Genomic DNA, 22,763 nt, shown 5'->3' with positions numbered 1-22,763 from the left:
TCAGGACATTTTTAACTTCTAAGCATTCACTGCACAAGATTCACGTGCTAAGGTTCCTCCCTTAGAAAGAGGCACCAATATTTTCCTTATGGTAGTAAAATCAGTGTATGAGCCACTGAAAAATGTTTAAATCTAATTAGAATTCTTACCTCAATGCTAATTTTGAGATTGATAGTTTTTTGTTTGTAGGAATTTGCACAGTTCTGGTTTGCTTTAAACAGATTTGGCATATTGCACTAATCTAGAGTTGCAACACTGTTATTAAAAAGCACTTTTATTTGTAGATGGGTACTCAAAGTACTAATGTTGAAATGTATTATTTTTTCAATACTATGTTACTTAAGATGTTGTTGTTGTTGTTTCCTATAATTTTTATAAAATTATAAATTATATTTCTATGAACTAAAATGCTGCAGTAGTGCCATATGGTCTTTTCCAAAACACTTTCTGTTTGTGTTAACATGTTTATATTACTTTACCTCATTGGAAATTAAAATGTTGAATAATGTGGACTGATTATTTCCTTTCATTTTACATATCTTGAGTGACAAATTATTTTTAATGAACTGTTAATTGAAGACAAGGTGCATTCTTCATATGTAAAATGTTACTGAAATTCCAGTATTTCTTGAGGTGAAGACTCAAATACTTGTTAACAAGTAGATGGTTCTTCTGAAAGGTAATGCGTTGAACTTTAAAAGTGAGTTTGGAAACTGTGTCCAAATTCTTTGAAAGTCATTGTCATATAGTCACTTACTGATTCTAGTATGTTCTTTCACTTATTTTAACTCCTGTTAAGTTATTACAGCTATTAAGGTATAAACTTAGGTTGTGTAAGGACAGTAGTTGTTTGCTAGAGGTCTTTTAAAATAAATGTCATTTCAGAGGGATAACTAAATACTTGCCTCAGTTTTTAAAGGAAAATTTGTGAATGCTTAAAACACTGGCATGCTGAATTTATTTTTAGTGTTTGCTGTCAAGTTAAGCTCAGGAAACAGTTTGTATTTCAAAAATTGAAATTTGGTGTAGTATTTGAGCTAAAAAGGTAGAAGATGAACTCATACATCTTAAGCTATTTGCTTCATATATTTATGAAGATAAATGGCCATTGTCTTTTAAAACAAAGTATGAGTTGAAAGATTTTATGGAATCTACATATATGTGAAGTAAATGCCAGGACTTTTCATATGCCTTTTTTCTTAGGTATTATTTCCTTTTATCATATAACATAATAAAAATGATTCCCGTATTGTTCAGCATACTTCTGATGGTTCTTACTGGAAACATTGTAGCTACCAGTAACTAAAAATGTTTAGCTCTGACAAAAGATTTGTGGGCCTCTGAGAAAAAGCTCAAAACAGATAACCTAAGTGATAATGTGGAAGTGGCAATTAAGAAAATGAATTAGTCTGGTGTAGGTAGTACATGTGTTTGGTAAATAATAACTATCATGACTCCCAAGGTCCCTGCACTTTGCTACCTGCATTGTTAAACCACCTGAAAAGCTTCTGCTAAATATATTAGTGTTAAATATATTTTAGGAACTATGAGGAAGATCCCTAAGGGTTTGTACTTATCCATGGAACTAAACAATGCACATAGAGCTAGGATTGGAGAATAGAGTTTTGCACTTGTGAAATAGGTATAAACCATGCTCAAAGCAGCATCCTGTGAGGAGCATATAAAGCCAGAGAGGAGCTTGTTATCCTATTATTGAACAGAATTTGTAACTGAGTACTGTAAGTCAAAGAATTATTTTACATGGTAGAAATAAATGGGGCTATGAAAACAAAGAAGTCTCAGACCTTCCATCTTTGAGAAGGAGAGAGATCACGTTGTGTCCATCTTTCCACTCTGCAGTACCATTTCTAGTCTTTAGTTCTGTAGATAGTGCTCATCTTTCATTTTTGTTTTTGTTTCTAGATGTAAACATTGTCACAAGGATGCAGTTTTCAAGTGGAAGTTGTAGGAAACAGCCTTGTTTTGATTTCTGGAGGAGAGGCATATACATTCCACCAACTTGCTTCCTCAGCAATTTCTTCTGATACCTCCTCCTTGCATTTAATGACTTACAAACACATCATATAGTCAAGTAACTTCTCTGTAGCTCAGACAAAGATAAATAAACCCATGCACCTCAAGCAAACTTTGCTCATGACTCTCTCTAGAGTAGGTAGTGTTAGAAAACTTTAGGAATTCCCAATAAGAGAATTCATTTTAATGTTCACAATTTGGAAACATTTGAAGTGTTTAAGATTTAGGTCTTTCATTGAAATGTAGAAAAGGTCCTTGTTTTACCCACACCTTAATTAAAAGCAGGTGCATGCTTTATGAATACTGCAGTAAGAAGATGATTCCAGTGGCTCTGTCAAATGTCAAGATAGGTCTAATTTATCCAGCAAGCATTCATTCTTTAGGAAATATGGTACTAAAAAAATAAATGATAGGACCGTACATTTTATAATTAGATAAAAACAAAAACTAACTTATATGAAAGCTGGAAAGTCATATACCTGCCATGATACAAACATTACTAGTTTTAGTCAGATTGTCATAACTCAGGAAGTACAGGCTCTGATCCAGCTTCATTTGCTTAATAAAAAAACTTGTTCTCATGCTAGTTAAATATATTAAAAAAAAAATCCAAGGAAAGACTTGCTTTTAAGAAATGTTATGTCTTATTTAACACTTTTTCTGAATGCATAGCTTGTTAAATTCTAAGCTAAGGATGAAAAGCAAAGTTCAATATTAATATTGTTCAGAAGCTCTTTCCAGAACTACTTATACCTCTCAAATTGTGTGCCAGTAGCAACTGGAAGAATATGCTCCAGGTAGGTGTTGAGGGTGCATGAATAGCTATTCAGAAATAGCTTGCTCCTTGATGAATTTACAGTGCTTTTCCTAAAGTGTTTCAGCAGGGAGATGCCTTTTGCTATATTTTACACAGCAAGAAGTGTAAGGTTGAGTTCTCCACTCAGTGTGCAAAGCATCTTGGCAATTTAGTCAAAAAAGGATACTACTAATTTATCCTTTTTTTCCTGAAACCTTTTGTGTGTACATAAGAATATCTCTTCAGTTAAAGTTTCGTAGTGTCTTAAATAACATACCACAATGGAATGTCACTTAGATATCTGCTATTGTACTGACATGTTGCACTACCTCATTCCTGCATAGAAACTATTGTAAGTTTTGTATGGTATTTCTAGACATTTTTTTTGTCTACAGGATGTCAATCACTGTTACTGTCATTTCAAGTGATACAATTTGAATAATGGATGTAGTGAAAGTACTACAAAGTTATGGTCTCATATGGTACTTGAAGTTGTAAATTTGATACTCTGCAGTATTTAATTTTAACTTTTCAGATCTTAATCATACTTCAAGAAATGGAATGTTCAAACTAGCAATTAAGATGATTCACTGGATTTTCAGAGAGAGGCTAGATGGCCTCATTTTGTGAAATTCTTGGTTTATGCAGGACACAGTAGCACAAATGACCATTTATAGTTCTCCTTTAGATGCTTGTTTTATATGCACAAATTGTTCATTCTGCCTACTCGTAATTTGCACAAACCAACAACGTACACAAATGGGAGCATGGAAAGGTGAGAGTTACAATTTAAATGTGTAGCCTTCTGTGCCAGCTCATTGAATTAAGGCATGTCATGAAGTGTGGTGGCAGTGCTGGGGAGCTGCAGATTCTTTTAGAGCTTGTACTTGAAAGCAGTATTAGGAAATGGAAAATGTTTGGTTTTGACCTATGAAAACAAATACTCATGTCTGAAAGTGGTAACAAGCCGTAATACATAGCTGTTTTTCACAGTGTAGTAGCAATAATTCTGTCCTATTTTTAAACACCTGAAGCTCTTGATGTAATGTGCCTACAAAGCTTTAGGATAGAAAGCTGAATCACCAAATGAAGAATGCGAGAGACTGAATCCAAAACAATTACCATCTGTTTATATTCTTCCTGATTAAAAGGGAAGGCTGATTTTTGCCATATGCTGCAACAAAATCAGGTGTTTCTGTGTGGCAGCATAGATATTTTCAAGTTCACAACTACAGAATTATACATGTGATCTCTCTTTCAGACTCTAAATTTCTTCAAATCAGTTGATGAAATTAAACATTTTCAGGGTACAGATAAAATCAAAGATAAAACTTACTTTGCTCTAGAGATGAGCAATCATTACTTAGACCCCATCTAGGACAGTCTAAAACAAATAGCTGTGGGATGTACGCTTATTTGAATGTTTTACTGATTAAGGTCAATTCTTTTTAAATTAATATGGAGGGGGAGGGTGTACTGGAGTTCTTGCCAAGAGACTGGGTTTGTAGATTTTCGTTTGCGTGTGAGGTCTTTCCCAACTAAGCACCAGGAATATTTAGGCTTAGCTGTATGCAGTATAAAACTATAAAGTTTGGTCTAATCTTCACCGCAAAGATACTGCTAGGCAAAAAACCCTTGCAAGCCCCCAGACCCACAGCCTGTGGTGGTAATGCGATCAGCAAACAGTGCTTGCACAGCAGAGATGTTTCTTTGCTCGGATGCTTGTTTCTTTTTCTAAGGCACCCTCAAAGAGCTAAAGATTTTATAGGCAGTGAGAAAGTCTTTCAACACCTTGATAACAAGCTCTTTGAAATGCAGTGACTTTATGGATACTTGCTTTCTCAATGGGAAACATTATTATTCATACAAAACATATGTACTTCCACTGACACACTCATAGTGTGTTAGGAAAAGAGCTTGTCGCTTCTGAGGTGGGTATCACCCTGCTGGTCACAGGGGCAGTTTCACTGGAAGACACTTAGAAATGTAGAAATACACTTTTCAAAACTTTAAATGAGCGTGTAAGGGGGTTGTGTCTCCAGTGTCCAGCGCAGGGCTACAAGGATGATCAGGGGCCTGGAACATCTGCCCTATGAGGAGAGGCTGAGGGAGCTGGGCCTGTTCAGCTGGAGAAGAGAAGGCTGAGAGGGGACCTGAGCAGTGTCTAGAAGTACCTCAAGGGAGGCAGTGAGGAAGATGGTGCTGACCTCTTTTCACTGGTGGCCACCGACAGAGCTAGAGGAAATGGCCATAAACTGAAGCACCAGAAGTTCCACAGGAACTTAAGGAAAAATTTCTTAACAGTGAGGGTGTCAGAGCACTGGGACAGGCTGCCCAGAGAGGTTGTGGAGTCTCCTTCTCTGGAGATCTTCCAAACCCGCTTGGATGCAGTCCTGTGCCACGTGCTCTAGGTGACCCTGCGTGTGCAGGGGGGTTGGACTAGATGATCTCTAGAGGTCCCTTCCAACCTTTAGCTTCCTATGATTGTGTTAGTGAGGAGAGTTCTAGGTGTGAAATTGGGGTAGCCACCAAGTGGCGTGTTTGCATTTTGATGGGAGCTGCCTTTGGAGAGAAGGCGGCTGTGACCCACCCCAGCCAGTGGCTACGAATCAGCCCTGTCTGAAGGGGAAAGTTCAGTCTGCGCAAGGAGAGGGAAGGTATCAAGACTTGGAGAAGGACAACTACTGAAAGTTACAGCATGTGTTTGAAGTTGAGTTGGTTCAATGTTTGTAAATGCTCTAATTGTTTGTTTATAATTCTCTTTTTGGCAGTGGCTCAGGTTTGTCAAACTGGACTCCTGTATATTTAATACTTATGGCTCTGGCTGTATCTTACTACTTTCTTCTTTTATTGTAGCAGTTTTGCAGTTCAGCTACTGAAAATGAGATGGAAAAAGTTTGGCAAATCAAAGGGCTGGCTGCATTCTTCTTCCTTTGACTATTTGGAAGAATTCCATGGAGATTAAAACCATAGATCTGAAACAAAATTTGCTGCTATCATAATGCTACTTCTATTGTTCCTATGAAAGGGTTTGCTTTTCCTTTGCATTCTGTGCAGGAGTTTTTCAACTTTTTTTTTTTTGGTGAGAGGGAGGGACTTGATAACCCTGTATCATCAGTGAGAGGACTGGTCATTTTTGACAATTGCCAATGCATAAATGGATTTGTGTGTATGAAAATTAGGCATGGTTTTTTTGAAAGATCCTGTGTGTTGTTGGATATAACTGCAGTATTCTGCTCTAACTGTCTTCTGGGGTGTGCCCATGTACATACTGTAAAGAAATTGGTGCGCATTTAATTAGAAGATTAAAAAAATATATTTTAAAAAAGTTAAAATGCAGCTAGTAGGCAACTATGTTAGCAAAACAAGGAAGAAAGATGGACGGGCAATGGATGAGTTGTCAGCCTGACAACTGGAAAGCTTTTTTTTTTTTTTTTTTTTTTTTTTTTTTTTTTCTCTCCCCTGTTGGTAGCAATAACTTGTAGAGTTGGTGAGGGCACAAAACCTCTGTAGCCAATTACCAAGGTATCCAGATTTCTTGTAAAATTTCTTCTCAGACTGTATCAGAGATTACAAAGTTCCAGTTTAATTTTTGTTGCATGGAAGTTCAAGATAAAAATACCATTGCTGTCTGTATATGTATGCACATTCTATGCTGTGCCATGACTGACTGATGTGTAACCAGACTATGGAATGTGGAGAAGAACATAAGCTTTTTTCTCTGTATTTCAGTTCTCAGCTTCATCTGATTCAAGGACCTGCGGTTGAGAATAATCGCCATTATTGTCATGAAAATAAGATCTCTGAGACAATGTGCCTCTTGGAGATAGGAATAGGAATCCTAATTAAGCATGAGAATGTTAAGTTGTAGGCTAATTATGTTTTCCATCTGTTACCTAATAGGACTTAGTAACACTGGGATTTAAGGGTTGTCAATTTTTACTGTCTTTCACTCTATACCTGGCTATCTCTGCCAAGGCCAACAATGAAACGAGTGCATTAAGATAATAAATCTCCAGTGAACAGACTAAGATGTTTGTTTTGGATGAACAAGGCTACATGTAAAACTGGGGTGTGTTGTGAGTTGATTGGTTACTGGAGGTGGGAGTATTTTAAGTTGAACACTTTTGTAATAAGCTTTGGTTGTGGGAACATTTGAGCCTGAAACGTGAAAGAATGCAGACCTTTCAAAACAGGGTATGTGAGAGGAATGTATGATTTAGTGTTTCCATTTCCATAGAGTAAATAGCAATACTTTGCTTGAACCAAATGATAAATTTCCTTTAAACTTAGTCATATGATGATGAGAGAAATAAATTGCCTCTAAACTTTTGTCAAAGCAGTTAAGGAAAAAGTTAGGTATCATAGTGACCTGCAGTTACAGCAGGAGGCATTAGCAGAGCAATGCCAGTTACTAAGGAGAGCATCACGTTTGTTTTTCCTATTTAAAGAAGTTCCATAACTGCCTTAGAAAAATACAGTTCTTAATCTGAATCAGGCTTAGTTTCTCTGATTATTGCACTCTCATAGACATTATTTTTAGATATTATTTTAGATAAAAACACCTTTGTTCCTTGAAGTAACAGATAGCTGGGAAGGCAATGTTTTCATTAGGGTTTCTGCATTTGAGCTTTTTGACAGCATATGTTTTTTTGAAGTGTATGTTCTTCAGCACAGTTTCTAACTGCATATTGCAGAGAAATGTGTGTCTGTGGTGGGGGGAGTCTGCACTGCATCTTGGTACTTGGGTTATCACAACGTTTGTGGGGTTTTTTTGAGTTCTCTGGGTAGGATTAAAACTGGATATAACTGGGAAGAGCTTTTGATATGGGGGAGAATGCAGAGTTGTAATCAAGTGTGATAAGGTTTTAGAATACATACATTTAAATATCAATGAAGATCAGTGTTGCTTTTATGTCATTACTGTCATTTTTAGTGCTTATGTCTGACAACGGTCTTTTGACGCTGCTTCGGGTATAAAAAATATATATATATTTTTGGGTGGATCAGGAGGATGGGGATTCAGCTATACAGATTTAAGCAATTTAGCAGCCTACCACAGTGGAGACTCCTGAGCCTCAGAATACTGCTCAGCAGTATGATGTGTCTATGAGGTCTTCTAAGATGAAAACAATTAGTTCTTTAGGCACACAGATTGACACTTACTGTGATTCTCCCAGGGATTAACTTGCCTGGCTCCCTCATAGCATTATACAAGGACAGGTAGTCATGTGTGATTCGGAGTCTGAGACATTTAACTATGCCCGTTATGCCAGTGTACTCTTTCCAGGAATCCAATTAAAGCTGCTTCCCCGAAAGAATTTCTTGTTCCCTAACTCAGTGAGATTATCTATGTGGTTAATATCAAGAATATCTATATATATATGTAGTGGCAGGAGCAATTGGAATCTTGTAAGATGGAGCCCTGCAGAGACCTGTGGTCTTGGGCTAGGAACAGGTAGATAACAGCTCTGGCTAAACAGCTAGGTAGCATAACATCTGGAGGCTTATTAAAATAAGTTATTAAAAATTAAGTTATTTAAACTTCTACTGCATTTATAACAAACAAAGTGTTTGCAATTAAAAAATAAAAGTGCTCAGTTTAACAAGCTTTGATCCACTGTGTAAATCTTTTCATGAGCTTCTGCTTGCTCTACGTCTCATTACATAACATAATTGTGTGGCCCAGCTTGTTTCCAGTAAATTGCCTCTCTGGCCCCGTGGCAATCTCACCACTGTCTCCTATTCAACCTCTCTCCACAGGAAAAGTCTGAGAAAACAGGGTAATGGGAAAGATGACCAGTGTTTACAATAAGCTAATGGGGAACCCAGCTGTTCCGATAGGTTGCATAATCTGCGGAGGAAAATCCAGTGCCTCGAAGAGAGCACACACCAATATTCCTCCTGCACTTTTAGAAGATGTGTTTTTAGCTTGGCACACAGTCCTCTTTAAACCCTCCAATCTGTCTTTGCTGAATTACTTGCTTATTAGAAAAGGGCCTAGCGGTTTTTTTTTATTTTAGCTGAGGAAATCTCTTGAATGTGTGTTGAATTTGGAAGTCTGATTTGGCTCAATTAAAATGTGATTAGGTTTTCTGTCTCCATTGTAGAAGCTCTAAGTGCTCTGGAGAAACATTTAATGTTGAAGACTGGCCTGCTGGTTTTGGCTGGAATAAAGATAGAGAAATATGTTATGGTCTGAGAAATTCCAGGACTCCCACTAGGTCAAATTTTTTTCTCTCAACTATAACATTTCATCAAGTTTCCTAGTAACATGTCTCAATGCATTACAATGATTATTTGGAAATCCCCCAAATTTACAATGAACTGAGAGTATTTATTATATATGCTAGGTGGTGTGTTCGTAGAGATATCTGATTAAAATTATTTCCAGCCTTTCTGGTTTCAGGCTGAATTTGTCGCATGTCATGATTCTGCAGTATGATATGTATTTTTGACTGGATTAATTTGGTTACAGGAGTAATTATCCAGTTAATTACAATATCTATAATCAACCTAACCAGGCCAGATCCTGTCATTTAAATCTAGGCTGAAGCAGAAATGAGTTATACATTGTGAAGTGTACTTGGCATGATTAAAAACAAAACCTGGAGATGTAAAAACCTCTGAACGTGTCACTCGATTATAGCCAAAGGAACTGGGTACTCTTTATAATGTTTCATTTCAGTTTGTTCAATTCTTAATTTTTGCAAGAAGCCCTTCTAGCTGGTCTTTATTTGTGGGATGTTATTTTCCCAGTTGAAATACAAAAAGCTTAATTTTACCTGCTAAAGGTTTGCGGTGCACCTATTCTCTAATCTGAAACTGGGTGACAGCATAACTGAAACTTAGCAGACCTTTCTTGGCTTTGGTAGAGCGTGTTTGAGCACGTCGTTACGAGGTGTTCTAACAGGCCACTGTCTGAGATGTCATTTTCAGCTCAGCTCTTCTGAACAGAGCCACAAAACCCTTCTTTTGTTACCACTCCAGTCTGCAAATTTTGATAATATAGAAAGCTTACAATAAACTAGGACAATTATGTTTCATCAAATCTGAGCATTCAAAAATATTTTTGACTGATATGCAGGATCTCCTAGACTTCCTGCTCTAGGATGTGGATGTTTCATGCCAGTTCCACAAGTCTTCACAGTGAATGGCATGTTCCTTTCGAGAAGCAGAGCCAGCATACTGCAGCAGAGCATCCCTGCCGTTTCTTCCTGTGGTCCCACAAGTTGAGAACTTGTGCTTCCCCGTGTCCACCTTGTGCTGTCCTTGTAGAAATGTGAGGCTAACGCTGCGAGATGTCTGTGTTCATGCAAAACTACAGGTAGGACACCAGTTAGTACTAGCTTGGCTTCAAGTTTCCAAAACTCTTTGGGTAGCCAGTGCTTAAACGGTTCTTGATTTCAGTTGAGTAAAACGGATGTTAGGCACCTTAGCAGCTTTACCAAACACACCTGAAGCGAGTGGCCAAGGACTACATTGTAAATGATTTGCAAAGCTAAGGCCTGATTCCTGGGCTCAACTCCCTGTCCAGTACTTTAACCACTAGAGGACACTGCCCCATTATTATTTGGGAAATTAGGTGTTGCATGTTTAAAAATGCTAAGTCACAGGGCTTTTTCTACTGAGTTCACTTAACCTCAGATAAATTTTCTGTGTTTTTTTTTTTTCTTTTTGTTTTTTCTTCGCACTCTAATTCTCCACAGTGATGCCATATGTTAAGATTCTACTTTAAGAACTGAATAAATGCCCAGGGAAAGATAACTTCAGGTGAAAGCAAATACCAGATCTTATTGCTCAGTGCCTTGAAGAAACCAGAGCACCACTAAAAGACCTGCAATATTAAGAGCAGTGCACTGGTTGGGTGCTCTCATCTGCGAGCAATCAGGAGGGTCATGCTTTGTGCTGTGCTCTCCTGAACCTTTGCTTTTAAGCGCTGCAGCAAGGCTTGTCTGAGAAAGTACATCCCTCTGCCTAGACTCACACCTTTCCTATGGGAAGCTTTGCTTCCTTTGCTGGAATGGAAGAAGGTGGAATTATTTTTGTTAGTGTTTTTACCTTAGAAACCTTGAGCTTCAAACTTAGACTCTCTGTCAAAAAGTGCTTTCTCTGTTTGTATCCAGACATAATATAGAGAAGTTTCAAGGTCAATTGATAGAATTAGTTACTGCTTTCACTTATCACAGTATTTAATTATATCTCATTGCTCAGTGGTATCAGGGGTGTATCTAGCTTTTAAATATCACGAGTGCATTCACAGAGCTGCTCCAACCATCAGGGATACCTGTATGCGGTAATAGATGTTCTCTGTTAAATCCCATAACTCACTTCTATTGTTCTGCCTTTGGAAGCCTTTCCTCATGAATCAGATAAATGCATCTCTTCAGGACCTGGTAGTTATATACCCTGCAGATTGGAAAAAGGTGATTTTCTGGCTGAAGTCGCAAAAGCAGGTTCTGCTCAGTTCCTGTGAACTGCTGAGAGATGACCAAGACTGAATCCAATTTGACAAAATGATAGTGTAACTATGAGGAAATGGGAAGGACTGGAAGTATTCATCAGTTAATTCCTATGCAGTTTCAATACTGGTGTACCCGTATGTATTATATAAAAATGTATTATATAAAAACTGATTATGTTTATCTGCAACACAGTTTGCATTGATTATCAGCAGCTTCCTATATGATTGTTTAATATTCATGGTAGTATCTGTTCTGTGCAGTATCTATATGCAGTATATAAGTTATCCAAAATACCTCTTTTAAGTGAGATATTCTCTATAGTTATATTTAATGATGGAGATGCAGACAACCTCATGGAGCCCAAGAAATAGGAAAAATAATGGAAATATGGTAGATGATCATACATGTGGACTATATTATTCATGGCTTTTCTCTACAGCCTACTCTAATGTGTTCTTATTTTCTTTTTGAATCAAGTAAATCCATGATTCTCTTATACCAAAAGTGTGGTCATCTCCTGCAGTTTGCCTAAGGATGCCTACCCACTACAGACAAACAAACCAGGTGAATCCAAATGTATGGATGCGAGTATGCCATGTATGACAAAACTTTTATAGAAAATGTAATAGCTTTGTTTTTAACAAGCATTTTTTTATAAATACATTCTCTATTGAAGTCCTGGCCTTTTTTAAAACCTAATGCTGCTATTCTAAATCATTTTAATGGTCTGATATGGAAGTGCCATTGGTCACCTAATTTTCATCATGTTTCTGAATTTGAAATGGTTATCACTCCTAAGCATAGGTGAAGCTCATGAGTGAATTTAATGTGAGTTTTGTTATGAGTGAGCAAAGCGAATCTTGGAGTGAAGTCTGTCCTCATACTCTGGGTAAAAATGTCTGGCTAGTGGCCTAGGTGTGGTAATACTCACTTTCCTTTAACCCACAGACAGTTTTGGTAATGTTAGCGAAAATGGGTATGTGCACCCTGAGGTTCAGTTCTGTTTAGCACCATCTCCAAAGGGCTCCCTGGTTGCTCCTTTTACCTGGGGCACAAGAGATGTGCCCCATCCCAGCTCAGGTGCTGAGGACGCTCACTGTGCTCGCTCCAAGCAAGGTTTCCGAAGCTCTTTGAGTGTTTCAGCTGTGTCACCAGTGACAGCTAAACTGGGCTGGGCCTGGGGCGTTGGGCAGAGAAGTAAATGGTAGCTGTGCTGTTAAGTGCAGTTACAAGTAAAAAATTATACTGCCCACTCGTTCATCCTTTTGTTGTTTTAGCTTGATTCCAACAAGGCCAAATAAATGATCTTAGTTAATGGCTATAAACTTGGATTTAGCTTAATCGCTGATTCATTCCAACTGCTGCGGGCTGCAGATGGAAATGATACCAAGATTTAGCCTCTGGGTCATCTGTTATTAGTGTTTAAGGATGTCATTTAATGGAGTACACTCCTTGCCTGTTGCCCAATGTCTGTCTGTCTCTGCCTCTCTCGCACTTTTTTAATCATCAGAGTTACTTTGTAGTTCTTCTCTGAACTTCCCTTTCTTTCATCTCTGTGAAGACTCGTTCACATCCATAAAAAAGCTATATGCTGCAGTGGCCTGGATTCTGTGTATATTTGTGTGTGCCTTGCCCTGAACTGTTGTTTTCTACAAGCACCAAACCAGCAGTGTGAGATACAAACTCACTGAAAAGCACAAGAGACATTCAGATTTGTCTATACAGTTTATTAGTAGATTCTGCTTAAAGTTTGCTGTTGCTTTGCCAAATCAATAAAAGTTTGCTAGCAGGGGCCTGTTCCAAAGCATTAAGCGGCTGTTGTCCAGCTCTTTGGATAGGTTTCAGTGCGGGGAGCGTTTGCCAACACTGCTGGTTTTGTCGAAGCAGCTAGTCCAGCGCTGGCCTCGCCAGCACGCGCGGGGCCTGCTGCTGGCGGTGCCACACCAGAGCTTCCCCGGCCTTCAGCCTGGCAGCTGGAAAGCTTCACCGTTTCCCTTCTGTTTTGCTGTTAAGGTGCATAAAAACTTCCATTTGTGAGGAACTCCTTGAACTTCAAGGAGCGGGTAGACACGGGGGGTGTCCAGAATTGAGATTCAGGCTCTTGGAGTTCTGGCAGTGATAGGGCAGTGCTTTGAAATGCTCAGACTCATAGCACCCAAGCAGCCCGTGTAGGATGCCACTGCTCCACGGGTACTCGGGAAATACAGGAGGGAGCAGCATGGACACACCAGGCAGAGGGCTTGGGACCTTTTGGCTAGAGCAGTCAATATATCAATACCTGGTGGCTGTTGGTTTCAGAGCTCACACTGGAATCCAGCAGTGGGTGTAGCCTTGAGTGCCAAGAACTGTTGTTCTGGCTGGTTTGCTGTACTGCGAGCCTTGAGGAAGAAGGAGTCAATGAGACAAGGACCTAGTTGAATTTTAAAGTACTTCTTGGTAAACTTCTTGGTTTATTCATTATTTAAAAGCCTTTTTTTTTTTTTTTTTTTTTTTTTTTTTTTTTTTTTGTACCATAGGCCTGGTGATTAAATACCATGTTAAAAGGTGTACACACACACATGTATATCAATCACTAAATCACAACTGCTACATTAGATACTGAAAAGGCAATCCAAATATTAATTTTAGCAATATTCTGGAAATTATTTTAGATGCCTGCCTTTTGTGTCTTTGACATGGACTTTTAAAGTGAGTTATCCATGCATTTTTGGATTTTTTTTTTTTTTTGCACTGGGAATACAGAAGAACTCATTTAGATCCTCATAATTGTTCTTGGAATTTCTCTTTGGATGCAGATTTTGGCGCCGATGATACTTTAAGTGAAACAATCCTGTATCTGGATCTCATTCATCACAGATCTTGAAAAGAAATATGTCCTGGCTTTTGAATACTGACATGGAATTTTTCAAATGATGAATTCAAGCTACAAAGTATATGTACATTTAAATGCAAGTTCCTTAAATATGTAGGCCTTGTGTAAAGATCAGATTTGCATAGATATGGGATATATACCCGTGTTAGATTAAGCTGGGTTTAAATATGGTAATATTTGCCAAATAAATAAGTTTCCTTCTTGATTTCTGTTTAATCAGACATCATGAATGAAAACTGAAGGCATTATTGTATTTTCTGTTTTTGACTACTTGCATATGCTCTTTTTCCTTAGTGTTTTGAGCTGTGGTGTTTAGCTGTGGTGCTATGGATAGCATTGAGGAGACTTAAGTCTGGAATGGGGATTCTGTTAAGTACTGAACAACTGTAAAGTGCAAAGACAAAAAATAAGGTACAGAGGTAAAGAAGGTTTCCAGATTAAATGAGGTAATCGGTTTTCTCTGTCTCTGATCTCCATGCCTCGAGTTCTGAAAGGTGTTTAAGAGCTGTCATTGTCCCACTGCACTTAAATGTAACTACTCCTAGTATGTAAAATTAAGCTCATGCATATATCACCTCAAGTTCAGGGTTTATCACTTTAACTGGAGCAGGGTTGTTGGAGCCAATACTTTCTTCAAATGTGTCCCTGGAATTATGAAGTTGAGTATTTGGTTGTACTGAAGCAGCTCAGCAAATAGGAAAAAAAGCCTAATAACTCCAAAACAGAGTTTCTAGATTTACGTAGTCTTTTGTCTCAAGCTTGACCTTAAAAAAAATAAAATAAAACAAACCAAAAAAAAAAAAGCATTTAGCAAGAAGGGAAGGATTAAGTCTTGTCTCTGTACTGACTAAATCCCTGGCCTCTGCTGAGAATGCCATTACTGGAGCCAGCAGTGGTCATATCTTTTTCTTTTTTTTTTTTGTGGCTATCATAAATTATATTTATTAATGGCAGATTATATAAATTTCAGCCAAATCTTTATCAGCACTTAGGCCAGACACCAGATAAACGGTTGGCCACAATTCTGGTCTCTAATAAAATTGTACATGAAACTTGAACTCAATTTTGCAGTTTAAACACACACTTTAAAAAAAAAAAAAAAGAGCTGGTTTCTCAGTGGTGTAAGCTGGCAGCACTCCAGAAAGTCAGAGCTGCTCCACTGCTATGCATCAGATGAGGATCCAGCCCTTTTTTCGTAGTGGGAGAGTCCTGGCTCCTGCTCTGGCCCTCGCTGCGAGCGCAGCCCCGCTGGGGTGGCTGCTGCAGACCTGCGCAGGGGGCAACGTGCAGCTCTGCTCTTTGGGAAGGTGCAGTGTGCACGGGCCACCCCACACCCCTCTTGTGTTTCCTTTCCAGGAAGCTCATGCTCTGCACTAAGATAAACCCCTCATCCTGGGAGATTTACCCTGCAGTGATGTGCTTGTGCACAGGGTCTGGACGTGCATGTTGTGTGTGCCTCAGCTCCTGGGACCTTGGTATCAAATTAAAGCAAACTGACAACACATGTAGCATAAAAGGTTTGTAACCGATACCACAGCAGCTCAGACAAAGTTATGGAGTGTAGCTCTTATGCTATTTTTCTAATTTTTTTTGAAGTCTTTGAAATACTTTTTGACATCTGCTCTTCGTTACACAACAATATAGCTATCTTTTTAGCAAAAGAGACATTTTTCATTATTCCTTTTAAAGTTAACAAACACATTTTAAAATGCCCAAGGTAACTGAGAGGGATTTACTTTCAGGTGATTTTGCCATACAGTCCAACTACAGCCCAACTACAACATTAAGGTTTTTGTTCCATTTTTGCATTTACTTTGGTTACAGCTAAAATCATTTTTTCTTCAGGGTTTCTGGCTTTGTTTTTTTTATTAAAGAAATACTTTTACTTAGCCTGGATGGATGATATGAAAGTCTGGCAGGAAATCTGAATCTTGCAGTACTTCAGGTACTGACGACATCAACAAAGCCATTTTGTCTGTTCTTTTTATGGACAACATGGCCATATTGGATTTTGTTTTAATTCCAATTTAGATATTTCATGTACTTATACATCCAAATGGAGAAATATCTAAAATATGAAAGGATTTTAACATACCTGTATGAAAAATCATTAAACAGAGGTATTTGGTCCCTACGATTTGATGTCCCTCCTCCTGTCCCCCTTTTCCTGCCTCATTGTATTAGTTGAGTTTCTTTCTCTGAAACCTCAGAGCTGAATTTCCTTCTCTGAATCCCAGGGCTGTTTGCATATCATGGATGCTGTGAAGGAGAAGCTAGTGTGCTGGATTCTCGAAGGCAGGAGTGGGAGAATGTGCGGGGAAATGACAGCTCCAAGGTGCTCGTGGAAGGGGAGGTGTTGCCACCAGTTTGCATCGGGCTCTGCCTCCCTGCACGGAGGAATCTCTGACCCAAGACGTCCTGCTTCTGCCAGAGAAGGTGTTATTTTTTGAAGATATTTTGTTTTAGGATACTTATTAAGTTTTGAATAAGTAAGTATGGGGAAACATTTTTGATAGGAAAATACTAGTGGTCTTAACACTTGTCATATTTTAATAGTTGTAATTCTTTTATTTTGTATGTGTATGAGGGATTTTTATAACCTATAGAAGACTTGGAGATTTTAACTCCTATTTTAGAATAGAAATTCTACATTAGATTTATTTTTTTAGAGATAACAGCACAGGCTGTATTTATGGGCAAAAATGTCTCCAAAAAAGCATATGCATCATCTTTTGGTAATGTAAGCAACTGAAACTGTACACACAAAGGTGAGAGGATAACAATTTATTTTCTTTATGTGATTATAAAGATGCATCTGACGACTTTTGAGAAAGTGATTCTAGAGCTTCTAGCCTTTATTGCTCTATCTTTTTGGAAGAGAAAAATCAAAGGAACAAGAAGGTATAAAAAGACTAATGGAAGGTGTAAAAAGACTAATGGTCCTCTGCAGAAATATACAGAGGGCATTGCTTAACCAACAAACACTCAGCAAGCTGTAAAAATATGCGCATGTAATGCAAACATGCCTGTAACGTTAATATGCCCTCAGGCTGCAAGTCAGTTTATCAAATACCATAGGGCTGCCTTGCACGTGAGGTTCCTTCTTGAGCAGTTTGTTCCTTGGCTACTGCTCTCTGCCAGCACTGATCCCCTTTCTTAGCGTTTCAGTGTGTAAGCAGCTTCAGTTAGAGCTCCAATATGTAAGGAAATGAGAGCATCTTACTCTAAATTACAGCACAGCAGACTATATCTGGGATTAAGTAGGACGGTGACTGGTTTGGGGCTGCTTGGTAACTCGGTCTGGCTTGTTCTTGGTGGCTGAGTAGTATTCGTTTAATTGTTTTGTCTGCTTGCTACAGATAGAAATGAAAGTTTTAGCTCTGAAATCATTCAAAACCAGAGCAGCCATAGTCGTTTCCAAATGCCCCGGACTCGGGAGAGCTCTGGCCAGCCGTTCTGGGTGGATTTGGCTTCAGCCCCATCTCTGCACTCTCGAACGGAGGGAGGGACCTCCTCGTGCAGCCTGCGAGTGGGCTCCGGGGATCCTTGTTGCCTTGTTTTCATTTTCCCAGATATTATTTCTGGTCTAGGTCCAAATACAATTCTACTGCAAGATGATACTGTTATTCTTGAGAGTGATGATTTACCTGTAGTAAGAGTTCTCCTTCGGTCTGCTGTCTCCACAAAGAATTTCTCTGGATTTAAAATGTTTTCATGCAATGTATTTCAACTGTAAGACTGACATTGGTATTGGTTTAGACCTAGGCAAAAATCCTAGCAATAGGAAAGCTCTCCTACCGCTATGGTGCTGTGGTTGAGTCTGGAATTATTTGTTCCATGTAATATTTTATCTAACTGCTTTTAAACATTTTTACACTTTCAAGGGATAACGTGGGGTATGTTGTAGCAGTTTATAAAAATCTTTTAGATACAATGTTAGAGTCAGTCTACACTGTTAACATCATATTTTATTAGATCATTCTGATGATGAGAACAAAAATTATGCTTGCTTTTTTTCTTTCTTTTTCCCTTTTTTTTTTTTTTTTTTTTCTTCCTGGAATAAAAAAGCATAGTTTAGTTTCTAGGGAAAAGAACTATGTCAAACATGCTGCCTGCAATTCCTGGAGAGGAGGGAGGGAGATGGAAAGATTTGCCATTGACTAATTCAGGGGATGCTCTAATCGACTCCAACATTTAAACAAGCTTCTTTTCTTATATATATTGGGCCATTTTCATAGTAAATGGCTCCATAAAATGGTTTTCCAGGTCTTATTCTGGGCAGACAGCTATTAAAATCAATGGGAGTTTAGCCTCTTTAAGAAATGGAGCATCAGTTCTTCTGCCAGGTGAAATATATCATTCAACAAAACTAAACTCTTATTCAGAGAATCCAACCAGCTAATGTAAACAAGGATATAAAGCTCCCCAAACCCTGCTGGGCTGTTTTTGCAAAAGTAATATCTTTTACAGCACTAAATAAAGTTCCCAGGAAAGATGGATTATAACAACATGCATGATGCCCTCCTTTAAGAGGTTTGTCTGTGGAGGAGTCGGAAATACTTGAGATGACCATCTCCCAATGAAGCAGAACAGAAAGCTGGAAGAAATTCCCCCGGGAAGTTTTAGAAAAGATAGAATGAGTTTGTACAGTAGTAAACCAAATCCATACTTGTGACCCAAATCATAACTAGAGAAATCTACTTTCAGAATGCCAAGGATTAAGAATGATGTAGGTATAGAGGCTAAAGAGAATCTATATTCAGAGTATTGGTGTTGGTCACGATGCGCCGGTTGAGACCCTGGGGCATTAACGTCCTGCCACCACCAGGCAGAAGGGGAAGGGGTGGGTGAGTTTTCTGGTCTCTGAGGTGCATCAAACCCTCCCTGGGTGCTACTGCACTACCTTGCCCAAACTGTCCTCCCCATGAAGTGTTTTGCAGACAATAACGAGCAAAATCCCCAAACGCGCCTCTGAAAAGGACTAGAATTGCTAAGACTGGCTTATCTGGATGAGATTGGGTACAAATCTCCAACCAGAAAAGCTTGTCTATAGCAGGATAATTCTCACTGGAATGTTTTAGTGCTCCCTAGAGTAAAGATTAGGTTGTAAAAATTTTAATCACTTTTCTGCAGGAATTCTCAGGATATTTTCACTTTTCCAGAACTGAGAGAAGTGTTTGATTAAATATGGGATTTTTGGGTCTCATAAAATGGAAGACTATGTTTTTTACCACAAAAGAAAAGAAATTGTGTGTTTTATCGCTGTTTGGAAAACAAAGGCAATAACCAAATTTTTACCTTTTAAACATATTTTTCATGTTTAGCTTCTGTTCCCCCCCACTGCTAAAACAAACAAAAAACAAAACCAAAAAAAAAAAAAGCAAGGAAAGTGTTTCTTAACATGTACATGATCTTTGAAAGTGTTACTAGGGTTAGCACAAAAACAGGAAGACTTGGCTAAAGCTGTTGGCTGTGATAGCAACGGTGACCTGAAACCTTCTTTGAGGCCCTGGCCCTCACAGGACGTGTCAGTGCCCGCTGGGGAGGGTTGCAGGCCTGGTGCGAACTGAGGATAACCCCCCGCTGCTGGCCCGGCATAGGCCGAGCCAGAACTTGCCCCCAAATCTCCTCAGGTTGCTAGTTTTTGGTCAGCACAGTTCTAAAACTGTTAACACAGACCTGAAACTAGAGAAAGAAAAATATTTCATTCTTTTAGAAGAGAAAAGATGTTTTGTTGAAGACAGACTTATGTGAATAATGATTGAAGAAAAATGGCATTAACATTTCACTTTCAACTAAGAGCTGTAGGGCACTGTTTGCTTCTTGCTGTCATAAAATGCACCTGTGCTTCTGTCTGTCTGCATTTTGCTCTTTCACATAACTTGAGTGGTCCCAGGAAGCAAGTGACACAGCTAGGTAGATGCACTTACCTGGTGGTGCTAAATGAGCACGGTCATAGTACTGTAACTAATGTGGAGCCAGGCTGCAGACAAGGACAGGTTTTTTCTTTTCTTGTTTCACTTAGCTTTCCCAGAACACTGTAGGCTCCTGGGGTCTGTCCCCTCTGGCAGCCTGTGCTGAGGCATCTCATTGCCCAAGAGAAATCTGAATTCCCTGGCCCCGAAGCTGGAAGCTCTCTGGTTTATCAGGCTGGAGCTCTGCAAGGGCTGTGCTGCTCCCCTTGTTGTAGGTGAGTTATTTCATAGTGCTATGTGCTCCTCATGTTACTTCTGGGACCTGAGCTCTCCCTTGGCACTACATTGTGTTCATCAGTAATGGGCTGTGGTCCTTAGGCACCACAACTAATAAATAATAATCCCCCTTGGGAACACACTGTTGAGAAAGGGATTTGGGCATCCATCTATCTTGCTGAAATCCAGGTCCCCATAGTCTGTCTGTGGAGTGTTTGCCAATTTTTGGATGTGGTATTGACTTGATAGGGAAGAAAACAAACTGTCAAGGAGGGTTACCTCACTAAGCACGAATGCGCTGAGGAGGGAGATGCCGCATATATGCCCTTCTGTCATGTATGCAGACATCTGTCTTATCCGATTATTTCCTTGGCAGAAGAAAGTTCCTGTTCTTGATATAGTCTGTAGGAATAGCCATGGGCTAGGTGTGGAGTTTTGCTGTTGAATAAGTCACTGCACTGCTTTAGCTTGGGTGCGAAGTCATCCCCGTGCATCACTGCCGTCCTCTAGAAGCCTGCACTGCTGCTGGGCTCAACCGCACCCTGACAGCAGCCAGTCAACCACAAGGGCTGCTCGCCCTGCTGCTTTGCTCACTGCTTCCTGCACAGCTCCCGTGGAGTCTTGGTGCATGACTGAAGTGCCTGGGTAGCACTGTAGAAACTGTATTCTGCTTTCTAGTGCATTCCTCCGGGTTTAGGAGCGATCCCTAAATATCATTTATAACAGATGGGTGGAAAAAGTACTTTTTGGAGAAAAAAAAAAAAGAAAAAAAAGAAAAAAAGGCAGCTATTAACTAGGGGGATTTATTTATTCAGTTCACTGTATGAATTGATTGCATGATCAGAATCTGCCCTTATCTCTTTGTGTATCTCTTAATACAAACTTATCCTTTCTTGTTCATCACCCTGAAGAGCAGTCAGAGCTATTTCTAGTCTAGGAATTTCTTGAAGAACAAAAGACCAAGGTTTCAAAGGTGTTCTACAGTCATGTGCCAATGCTCACACGTTTTACCCAGCTGCAGTAATGGCAGTATCTTGGACTGTACTGTATTGTGAAAAGATTTATGTTGACAGTAATATAGTTGGTTCTCCTCCTTCTGTTCCAGTAACTTTGCAGCTTTGCAAAAGGGCACTGCAAAGTGGGAGGATCTGCATTTGCACTGTAATCCAGGCAGTAGCTGATATGCTCCAGGCACCTGGGAATGCTGGAAGCAGTCAGCAGTTTGGTCGTGTTGTGAGCGTCTCTGATCCCAATGGGCTCTTCTTAAGGTGATCCCACACATGAGGATGGAGACATCAAAAAGGGTATCAGCTCTCATAAGGGTTTTTCCCAAGTGTCTGAGAGACAGTCACTTCTGCTCTACGCATAGCTCAAATTTCTGCTGATAACTTCAAATGCCTCAGTGAGGCGCTGGTCTTTGCTGCAGTTGCCCCTAGTGCTTGTGCCTTTAGTATGGAGCTTAGAGTCCTGACTGCACAGTGAGGCTCCGAGTCCAGTTCTGCAGTGACTTACCACACAAAATTCAGATTCCAGTTTGGATCCGTCTGCCCTGGACAATTGAAGAAGACTGAACACACCCTCTGCAAGCATGTTGACGGCTCAAGCATTTGGAATGGACTCGAAAGGTTTCTAAGGGTGTTTTCTTGTTGTTCTTTCCCCGTTTTTCAGTTGCTAGATCCTTCTGAGGGACAGTTTATTTTTCCTGCACTGTCTCTCACACCTCTTCAGCCGCGAGCGCTGCCAGGCTGATGAGGATGCTTGACTCAGGGGAATCTGCATGTGACCTTTTCCTCCTCTTTCCTTGTCCTGCTGCTCTCCCGAAGTGCTGGCTCTCCGCTGCCCACTGCACTCATGTTTCTCTCTGCATATTGCATGGTTATTTTGCAGAGGGCTTCTCAGAGCAGATGTTACCATTAGTTTACTCCTGCATCCCGCACTGACATTTTTATACACAAACAACAGCTTGCAGTCCCGCTGGCCTTTTAATGGAAAGAAAATACCCTGCTCCTTTGCTGTTTGCTGTCTTTCAATGGTGCTTTGGCAGTAGTGGCACATGGAGGCCTGCGATTCCTTCCTCCTGCTGGCAGATGCTTCTCGTGGCCCTTGTGCTGTAGCCATGTCCTCGCCATGCACAGGGCCGGGCTCTTTTTCTCCACTGTTGCTTGCTAGTGCCAATGGAAGAAAGTTTCCCAGGGAAAGAGGCACCTGGCTAGCTGCTGGAAGCATCAAAGTTGTTGCTGGGGAATCTGGTTTGGGCCTCTCTTTCCTGTGAGAAATCTTGGAGAAATCTGACTCTTTTGGCCCCACCTGGGGCAGGGCTGGCGCAGTGTGAGCAGCTGCCTGGGGCAGCACATTGCTGGGAGCAGTCAAAACTCAGAGCTTTGCTGTTCACCTTACCGGGGCAC

Source organism: Tinamus guttatus, unplaced genomic scaffold (genome assembly GCF_059628265.1).
Source record: "Tinamus guttatus ecotype Peru unplaced genomic scaffold, ASM5962826v1 Tinamus_guttatus_pri_ptg000169l, whole genome shotgun sequence".
Taxonomy (NCBI): domain Eukaryota; kingdom Metazoa; phylum Chordata; class Aves; order Tinamiformes; family Tinamidae; genus Tinamus; species Tinamus guttatus.
Note: the sequence above shows the minus strand (reverse complement) of the source record.